Below are 11,134 nucleotides of genomic sequence, written 5' to 3'. Positions count from 1 at the left end.
AGTTATCAATGTGGGCAGGCCATCTTGGTAGATCTTATTATGTTGGTCTACAAGTCAATTCAATCTATATGAACATAATGATCAAAGATGGGTCACATCACTGGGATCTTCCTGTTATGAATGACCTCCCACTTCCTTGCGTGCGACTATCGCAACAGGACGTGAGTGGTCATTGACAGAATAGAAGGAAACGCAGAATGAGTGAACTTGAGAGTGTGGGAGAATAGAAGAAAGACATTTGGAAAACTAAATGCCTGTTCTGGGATTCGAGAGAGGCACCATTTGACCCACATTTCCCTTATTACCATTTTACCTAAGCCAAATTCCCGTAACCTGAAAACTACAGATAGCAAGCTGATAAAACTTAAATCATACAATATACAGTACAGAGACTATGATGCACTTCAAAAATATCAGAATAAAACATCAGTCAGTTTCGTGTTGCTTTAAATATACAACCACCAACGTCTTGCCAAAAATAGTGTGCTTTTATTTCCTAAATTTACATGCTGTTTCACTTTCAGAAGTTTATGGTTTAAATGCACTTTTGTAATGAACAGTGTGAAGCGTTTCTGATGGCCTGCCGAGGTCAATGGATACAATGGGCTTCCAAAACAGAAAATAATGAAATAGCAAATTGGCATGCAGAACACATTGGGCTTCAAACAGAAATCTTTTTGCTAACAGAGCTATGGCTTATTATTAAATCATTCCCAGTTTTCCGAAAAAAAAATGAAATTGAATCAATTTTAGATCATATGTGATAAAGTAGAACCTGCTCATACAGAAGGATTACATCCAACTATACAAGCAAGAAATCCCTGTGTTAGAGATACACTTTTCTCTGATTAAGGATGAAAAAATTGTAAAAGATAAAAACAAAACAAAAACTATATTACGCCATTGCATTCACATTCCTTTAGAGAACATTTACTACCTCATGCAATGCTGTTGTGATCAGCTTTGGTATGGTTAAGTTTTCAGTCCATAAAGGGAGAGGGGAAAAGTGAGGTTTTACTTTTGCTGTGAAGTGAATAAAAGGTTTACAGACTTGTGTTCCATGATTTTAAAAAATGTTCCTGCAGCATAAACGTTTTCCTATAGCTCAAACTATAGAGTTTGGTTTTCCCGGGCAATGCAACTGGAAGAATTGTACCTTGAATGCTGATTCCTTTGTGTTGCTTTGGTTAAAATGTGTCTGCCAAAAGTGTAAATGTAAAGACATGCCCAGCTATCTGACACAAAGGAATAAAACCTTGAATTATAGGTCCTAGATTAGGCTATATCAAATATACAATAGTATACAGAATAGCCTTTGGTTTACCATTATAGTGATTGAAAAACTGAAAACAGTGGGAGAGGTCACCAGTCACCTTTTGGATGTACAACTAAATCAATATAAAATGATCCTGCAGAATAAAAGTGCATTACATTTATTGAAATAATATAGCTTAGTTAAGTACTGTGACCATTTGTCTATAGGAATCATCAAATCTTCAACATCCCCACGAAAAAAATGTTTGTACTCGTGCCCCTGAGCACAAAATCCCTATGAAAATGTGTGTGCCATCACTGACTGAATAAAGGCTGAAATTGTCTGTGACAGGAAAGAATACAGTAAAGAGTGCAACAGAGCCTTGTACCTGTAGTCACTGTCTATAAATTTAAGCCTCAGGGCTCAAGCGGAGCGTGTAATGATCTAGGTTGGGTCACCTTGCCTTGAAGCATTATTTATGCGGTTCTCTCAGGACCTCACAGAGCCCATCAGTCAGTTCGTACAGGTAGCACTGAGCGCTCACTTGAACGTCACAATCCATAGAGTCTGACTAGTCAAGAGTGATGCCATAGACTCATGTTCATTTTTATTTTCAGAAGAGAACACATATTTGTCTTTACATCTCAGGGCTGGAAATTGGAAGGTTGCTGGTTCAAGTCCCGAAAGGATGACATTATCAATACAATACTTTAAAAACCATGTAAGTTGCTTTGGAACTTACATTTTTGGAATATTTACTGCGTGCATGAAAATAGTTTAAACATTATACTTTGAATATGAATGAATTATATGTTGGTTATTATATGTACTAATGATAATTAATAATCACAATGCATCAGTTTACTTAGTAGATATTTTTAGGATTTTAAACTGCTGCTGGCTAAAAAAAAATCAGAAACTTTTTTTGATGAACTGATGCTGAGACGTGCGCTAGTATCTCGTATCTTAATGTTGTATATTTGGGGACTAGATGAGGAGCTGAGAACCAATAGAAAAATGCAATTGCAGAGATTGTACATTCTTTATTAAGGAGAGACAATTTGGTCTCTCGTCTTTTCTGGACTTTATGATTTGCTGAACCAAATCTCACCTGCTGTTCATGAAATATGTGACTCATATGTCTACAGATTCATAAAAATAAAAACAACAGTGTGAATCTTTACTCTGAGAAAAAGACCATACCCATATGCTGAGTTTTTCACAAACCAAATATGCCTTCAGAGTTCGACACCTGCTAAGGTGGTCTAGGGAGTTGGGTCTTAACTGGAGATTGAATGACTTGATTTAGAGTCCACATTTATAGGCTATAGCTGCACGTTAAATCACTGTCAGTGATTTCCAACTGTGTCAATTTATATATAGGCCTATAACATGTTAGCATATAGGGAAAGCCTATGTATAACATCCCCGTGATTTACAGGGCAATTCGTCACCATTATGTGGAATATGAAGAATTAATGACAGGAGGCGTGGAGGTCTAGCCGCCCCTGGCCAATGTGTGTCTGAGCAGAATTACACAGAGAGCAGCAGTGAAGTGCTGAGTGGAGTCATGATTCAGTGCTGTCGAAAGGAATGAATAAACGGGGCGAAACATTCACAGAGCAATTGAATGAATCCTAAGGACGTTTTCACCCTCTTGGATAGCGGAGTTTGATTTAAGTTCGCCTGTCCTTAAACGCGAGGATACCACAAATCACGGTAGGTGTTTTAAACTGGACGCTGAGAGCATCATATCTCTGTGGAGACGCGCGTGTATTTCTGAGGATCTGAAAGTTTCTTAGCGGCTGCATGTTTTGCGATGACATATATACATGTGATAAACAAATACGTTTTTACATTTTTTAAGTTGTGTTGCTTTTGGCTGCCTTGCAACGAGTTGAATCTGCCAAATTTCACTCTAATAGCCTACTGTGAAAGAGAAGATCGTTTGAAGAAAACAATTATTAGCCTACTAAGGATTTTGTATTGGACGTGAAGTTTTGTTTTACTGTAGTTTAAATCGATGAACTTACTGTAGGGAACATTTCACGTTGTCCCATAGGTGTATTCACATTGTTTGGAGAAGAATTACAGTAGGATTGTTTTCATGTTTAATGATATTACAGCTATCTGCATCGGACAAGGTGGGAGTGGCCACGTGATGTTTGGGTGTAACCAAGTCATTTGTAATCTTCTAGATGGAGCTATTTTATTCTTTGGAAGGAAGGATGTGTTTGTGGCTGAAATGATTTGCAATCATAGTGGGAGCGAAGGTTTACTTCTGCCTTGGTTAACTATAATCACATTTGGCACTGGCAGCTGCCGCCAAACCTAATTTCATGTTGTGCATTTGAATTCAGACCAGACATGTTTCTTCTTTTTTATCCTATTCACATTGCTTATTTTCTGGTAAAGTTGGACAGATAATTTACAAAATCATCAGCAGGGATTTTAAGTTTATACCAAGTTTGTTTACTGCAATTTTAGAAGTGAAATGTTTATTATATATTATACAAATTTCTTGTATAAAAGTGAGATTGAATACTGTATAGGTTATATGCCAAAAGAATATAATAAACAGTATGGTTTTGTGGAAGATGTAAGCTGGTTTGTTACTGGTGCAAGGTGGTCTTCCAGGTCTTAACCCGTTTGATGAAAGTCTGCCTTTCCAGCTGGTAGTCACTGATTAATTATCTGGATCATCTTGGACCAGCTAATGGCCATACATGTTCAGTTTGATCCTACCACAGATCTAAAACAAGCTATACCATCAGAAGTCTTACTCTAGCTGGCATATGTGATCTCATATCTGTACTCAGCTACATTAGACTATTATGAAATATTCAAGCATTAACTATTGTATGACAATGATCATAATCCCTCTGATCAATTTTATTTATACAATTTACAATAGTCCTTTGTGATTGTTGCTTGACGGACTCTACAAACATGATCCCTGCTGTAAGCCATGTCACACTGTAGGATCTCAGTTGTCTTTAATGTCTATACGACATTCAACTTTAGTTAAAAACGGATGCACGCAAGAAAACTCGTCCAGAGATTTTATATTTTCAATCCGTGACTTGTTCAATGACATAGAGATAGATACGGAATAGAAATGGTGGCTAGCAAACCAAAATGATCTCTAGCGTTAATTTTGCTCATGGCTTGTCTTGAAAAGAAAAATAGAAAAGACAATGTGTGTGGAGTTTGTTGTCACACTGATTGTGTCTTCAGGTTCTGTGCTCTTATTATTTTTTTATTTGATGGTTGACGTAGGAGAAGCCACTACGTGACTGTGCCTCAAAACTTCTGACATGGCAGAATTTCATCAGAGGTAAAATTTAATCACAATGGTCATTAATCAGCTGTCAGCGAACATGTCAAACTAGCGATCAAAGACTACATATTTTAGCCTACGATCAGAGGAATCGTTTAGGATTTGCAAAACTAGACGGCCAAATCGTGGCCAAAGTCGTACAGTGTGCACCCGGCTTAACATGTTAAGGCAAAGTAATTATGTAGGCTAATTGACCATTAAATAATCATTTAAAACCCATCATAAAAGATGATGTCCCATTTCTGCTGAACACACCCTACACAATTTCAGACACACATTCTTCAGTACTGTAAGAAAAAATGATGTGGACATCGAAGATCTCAAAAATGAAGTTTATTGCAGCTTAGCAGTGGCAAGGTACACAAAGCACCTTGGGTTCACCGGCGTCAGAATGAACCCCGAACATACCCAATCCTAAACCTTTTATCCTCTATTTCGTTTGTCTTCCCCCTCTACATGTAAATGAAGCTCTGTTTTAAGTGTAATTTAAGAATAACAGATTTGTCTTCCCTCTCAGCATGAGGCTGAAACACTGTCTTAAATGTAAATTGAGGATCTTTCCTCTGCCCACATCTTTGATGTTCTGTGAAATCAGAATAGCAAAGGTTAAGGTGATAAAATCTATCTGAAGTGGATCTTCTGTTAAAACAAGACGGTCAAATGTTTAAGGTGACAAGCTATTTGAAGTCCCTGTAATCAAGATGGTTGTTGGTTGCCCTCTGTGATACTATTTACATATTACTGAGATTGGATGTAATTTTCTCCATATGATAATTAAACTCTTTTAAGTGAAGGAACATTTTGATATATATATATATATATATTGGAGTGGAAGTTTTTGGGAACAGAACATAATTTCTTACAGACCCCCCTTTGATGCTCTTGGCCCAAAGTAGCATCACAACCACTCCCTTTTCGTAGATAACACCTCCCGAAACCTGGTGGGCAGGTGCCCCAGTGGCGGCGTAGCCCATGGCTTAGGTCGTTCCCATCTATGGCCATCAGAGAATCTTACCCGTCTTCGGGATCTACGCCTCCTGCACACTGAGTTATGGCTCTACTTCACTTGAGCAAAATTATCATAGTTTGTGATAATGAAATGGAATTTTTTTTTTTTTTTTTTTTTTATATATACGAGGTAACCAAGAACCATCATATCCACTTGGAACATTCAATATTGATCATGGAATTATCTATAATCTAACTATAATCTAATGTTTAAACATAGAACGTATACATCAATCTATAATCTAATGTTTAAACATAGAACACATAACAATGCATTGGCAAATAATAAGAAAGATACATACACATACATACAGCCGTTTTAAAGGTTACATTCCAAATTAAACCAGAATAGGCCATATCTCCATCATGCATTTGTTTTGCAAAAATCTTGTCTTTCTTCAAGGCCTTGTTGGGCTCTCACAATGTCAAATGTTCAGTGGTGTTCACATCAGTGATGTTAGCATACTGATTAGTTTTGATAACTCGATAACAATCAATAGACAATATTTTGTGTGTGTGTGTGTGTGTGTGTGTGTGTGTGTGTGTGTGTGTGTGTGTGTGTATCATTTTGTCTGTGTGGACATCCTTTATCCACTTGTTTTCCATCTGTGGAAAGACTGTTGTCCATAGTCTCAGAAATGGTTTGTTTCTGAAATCTCCTTTTCTTTCTCTTCTCATTGTCCATTCTTTTCCACTTGGACCATAAGTCCTTCTAGAAGAAGCAGTCACTGGTGTTGTTCGAGTCTGTGCCTCTTCATCAGTTCCTTCCATCCCATGATGGGTCTCAGGGTTTCTAAGTCTTTTAGGCCTGGGGTTCTGGATCTTGCAGGTCTGGATATCTCTATTCTTTTCTTTTTCTTGAGAAAATCCCCCTGGCTCCGCTTCCTTCTCGTCCTTCAAACGACCAGATCATCTTTCTCCAGGAGGTTACACTTTTCAGACAAACATCTCGATGCTTATATCTGAAACTATAATCAAAAGAAGAGGTTGCCCCCCTTTCCCCCACAAGAATCTTTTCACATTCAAACATCAAAGTCACAGAAGTTTCATCTCAAAATATCAAACATCGGTAATTTTTTTTTAAATTATTATTATTATTATTATTTCTAAACACAATGTCATTAAAACATTTATTATAAATTACAATATCAATGCTAATAAAACATGTTTCATAAATCATAAAGAATCACCCCCCTTTTGATAGTAAACCTTTTTCTACAATGTGTTACTATCATAAAACTAATTCTAATTTGCATCAGCATTTGCTTGTGACTGAGCTACAGTCATGTTGCTCATGTAGTGATATGTTTGACAAGGTGTGAATGACTTCTTTATTTCCTTCCAACAGTGCCAACTGGGTTTCTAAATTGTCTATTTTCTTAAGCAAACCACGATAGCCCATCTTTCTTTTGTGTGAAAAGTAACACTGTCTTGCCTTGTGTCCCATCTTTCCACAAGCAAAACAAACAACTTCCTGATCTTCCTTTCTTTTCGCCAAACAGTGCCTTGCAATGTGACCATCCTTTCCACATGCATGACAGACAAAGTTTTGAAGAAGTCTCTCATTGTCTTGACAATGTCTAGCAATGTGACCAGCTTTTCCACATGCATAGCAAAGAATAACACCTTCAGAATTAATTCTTGCAAATCTCCTTGGTCTATGATGGAAACCATTAGACAATGTAGAACATTCTCTCTCGCCAAAGGCAGCAACTGGATGTCTAGATTTGACAGCTTTCATTTGACTATTTGCATTAGCATTATTGTTGTAAAACTGTGTCATTTTATCAATAATGTCATTATATTCAGAGAGTGGTGTCACTAGCATTGTCACAGCAGACCGGGTGAGTGGGTCACATTTGTTAATCAAGGCAGACTTGAAACTGACATCATTCTTAGTAATATCAGGATTGCCACTGAAAGTTTTAAACATCTCCAATAATCGTTCTGAAAATGCTGCTGGATGCTCCCCTTTCCTCATGTGCATCTCAGATATCTTATCCCAGTTAACTGACATCACACCTAAGACTTCAAGCAGTGCCTTTTTCCTCTCTGACTTATTAGCATTTCTGTCCTTTACTTTCTGAGTTAAGGCTCCAGACAGAGTTTCAGGCAGGCACATTCTTAACAAAACGCATGCATCACCATCTGTTAAATTGTAAACTTCAGCATATTCCTCCAAGTTTTTCAGAAAATTTAATGGATCTTGTTTGTCACGATCAAATTTACCAATATTCTTGATCACAGTTTCTAGTTCAGTTGGATTAAATCCTCGGACTGTGGTAGAAGTCACTGGTTCTTCCCTTCCTTCACTAGCACGCATAGTCGTAGTAGTATGAACTGGTGCCATGGGAAATCTGACTCTACAGTCAGAGTGTTGGCTACTGAATGACTTAGTATCTTTTCCCAAAACCTCAGTCCTGTCTTCCTGTAAATCTGGCATTTCTGGAACTGGGTTACACAATGTGACACCTAACAATGTCTTACTAGGGTTTGTCTCAGTTGTGCCATTCTTTATCATAAACTGACAAGTCGCCTTCGCTTCCTCCAAATTTTTAGACAATGTTTCCACAGATGATTTAAGCATACTATTGTTAGTTCTAAGAAGTGAAATCTCATTCTGCATCTTGACCTTTTCTTCTTTCCATATCGTTTCACTAGCCAGGTAATTTTTTGTAGAAATTACCCCAACACTGAGTCGCTCATTTTCAGCCTCTAACTCATCTACTCTCCTCCTAGTTACTTTGTATGAAGCAAAAAGTGCTTGAAGCGCATTAGCAATTTTCCCATTTTTGTTCTTAGGCATTTTGGGATCATTTTCAAACTTAGAGATAGCCCACTTGTACGGTTTATCCACAATATTCTCTATTCCGTCAAACATTCCCTGAGAACCGTGTTTAGCAATGTATTTAACAATAATTTCTTCCATTTTCAAAAGTCTTATCAAGCTTTAAAATATCTCGTGATCTAATAGTTATTCACAAAGTCTAATTTAAATGACTACACGTTATCTAGTTCCTTTAAGATATCCGTTAGTCTAATTATTCACAGCTCCAGTAGGCCTACTTCGGACACAAATGATCAAAATAGCCACACTACCTGAGGCTTCTAAACTTAACCACAGCCACAATCCATTGGTCCTTAAATTTCGTTACGCAAAACAGTTAAGAAATGCAACACTGTCACAGTACGTCGGACAAAACCACACTATGTCTGGTTTTATGTTATATTCTTAAAACAGCTTGCTTATCAGTAGCCTACTTCGGGTTCAAACTATATTTATGAATTTTAAAACAATGCCACAGTACGTCGGGCAAGACCACACTGCTTCGGGTTCTTTGTTTTAAACTTCACAAAGTCACGGCACATCAGACTCACTAACCTATGCTATAACATACAATAGTTGTGAAATAATTCTGTGACCACACTGCGTCGGGTCTTTTCAATTACTTTAGAATTTCCTCAGAATTATTACAACTTCACAATCGGTTTCAAGTACGTTAGAAACATATACATTTGTTTCAGTTACTTTAGAAACAACCAATCTAACATAACTCTGCCACCACACTACTTCGGGTTGATTCAATTACTTTAGAATCTTAACAGAATTATAACAGACCAACACCAAGTTTCAGTTACTTTAGAAACTTTACACTTAAGCACTTTGTTTCAATTACTTTAGAAACAACAATTCCAATACAACTCTGCCACCACACTACTTCGGGCTTATTCAGTTACGTTAGAATCTTAAACAAAATTGTACGGAATAGGCTTAAAACTCCTCCTGCTAATACTGAATAAACCAAATGCGATCTCTCTGTCCTTAATTTTTCTTTTCTAGATTTTTTTTAAAACGAGGAATTCCTTGACAAAAACAGCATAAATGAAAGAAAACAGCTTTTTCTTACCTTTTCCCTTTTTTGTTGGAAATCCGTCGACTGGGTCTGGCTCGCCAATGTAAGAAAAAATGATGTGGACATCGAAGATCTCAAAAATGAAGTTTATTGCAGCTTAGCAGTGGCAAGGTACACAAAGCACCTTGGGTTCACCGGCGTCAGAATGAACCCCGAACATACCCAATCCTAAACCTTTTATCCTCTATTTCGTTTGTCTTCCCCCTCTACATGTAAATGAAGCTCTGTTTTTAAGTGTAATTTAAGAATAACAGATTTGTCTTCCCTCTCAGCATGAGGCTGAAACACTGTCTTAAATGTAAATTGAGGATCTTTCCTCTGTGCCCACATCTTTGATGTTCTGTGAAATCAGAATAGCAAAGGTTAAGGTGATAAAATCTATCTGAAGTGGATCTTCTGTTAAAACAAGACGGTCAAATGTTTAAGGTGACAAGCTATTTGAAGTCCCTGTAATCAAGATGGTTGTTGGTTGCCCTCTGTGATACTATTTACATATTACTGAGATTGGATGTAATTTTCTCCATATGATAATTAAACTCTTTTAAGTGAAGGAACATTTTGATATATATATATATATATTGGAGTGGAAGTTTTTGGGAACAGAACATAATTTCTTACAGTACTCTTAATACCTCTACAATATTTTGTCATTCATGAGACTTCTGTCACAAATCCCTGCTTCCAGAGATTCAGTGGCCATTTAAACTTAAGGTAGATGTCAGGAAAAAATCCCTTTTACAGCAGCAAGAGCCGTCATCCCCTTGATATCTATTGCTATTCATCCTCTGGCTTTAGTTAAGTCAGGGAAAGCCACTTTAAAGAAGCAGTCGCACTAGGGAGGAGCTGATTGGCAGGTGAGGGGCTGATTTGGAGGCAGCGGGATTAGAGAAGTGTCTGAAAGAGAGAAGACGAGAAGCTCGGTCAGGACCTGATTCTCCTTCAGTGATTAAACAGATTAAATGCAGAGAAAAAGAGGGGTGTGGAAGGGTTGACGTGCCAACACAAAGACTTTTCTCGCTGTGTATATGCCTGTTTACAGCATAACACCTAATTCACGTATTTACATCAGAAACAATGGCGCTTTAAAAGGGGCTCAGACGGTTTAAGTCAATTATAAAAACTGTCAGTGTCGAAAGCTGTTGGGTTTAGTCGGGCTTCATGGCTGGCAGGGGGGCGAAGAAGAGCAGATCAGCACCGCAGGCGTAGCTCTTGAGTGACAGCCTATATCAGTATACCTGTGATGCTAGTTACTGTACGGAATAGGTTATAATGCCTACTGTCTTCTTTCTTTATCTTGTTTGCAAACATTCTGGTAATGCTGGTTTTCCTCTATGTCATATAATTGTGGTTAAATATCTGACAAAAAAAAACATAGCATTACTGAACTATAGTGGTAGGGTCTGTTATTTTGTATTCAAGATGATAAATAAAATATTGGGTAACTCATAAAATATTTATTAAGGGATTATTAAGCATGATGGGTGATACTGAGGAAGCATTTCTGACCACAAAAGTCAGCAGAATTGTACATCCTTCTTTTTATGTACTAAATGAAGAAATTATTTAGTATTGCAATTTCCCACATGGAAGTTCTCTTATGTGTTGGATTAAGCTTTT

The 11,134-nt window shown here is 37.3% G+C and overlaps 1 protein-coding gene across 3 annotated transcripts in view; it reads left to right on the top strand.

Annotated features, from left to right (window-relative positions):
- The first annotated feature begins 2,769 nt into the window (after positions 1-2,769).
- Positions 2,770-11,134, top strand: part of tspan18a (tetraspanin 18a) — a 42,768-nt gene continuing 34,403 nt past the window's right edge. For 2 of the 3 annotated variants that reach the window (XM_081359559.1, XM_081359558.1), the window contains exon 1: positions 2,770-2,974. The gene's annotated coding sequence lies outside the window, so the exon portion shown is untranslated. The remainder of the gene's footprint in view (positions 2,975-11,134) is intronic. The other variant, XM_081359560.1, reaches the window with a different exon arrangement.

The sequence above is a fragment of the Scardinius erythrophthalmus genome, assembly GCF_964197995.2.
Source record: "Scardinius erythrophthalmus genome assembly, chromosome: 2".
Lineage (NCBI taxonomy): Eukaryota > Metazoa > Chordata > Actinopteri > Cypriniformes > Leuciscidae > Scardinius > Scardinius erythrophthalmus.
Note: the sequence above shows the minus strand (reverse complement) of the source record. Positions and strands in the feature narration are given on the sequence as shown.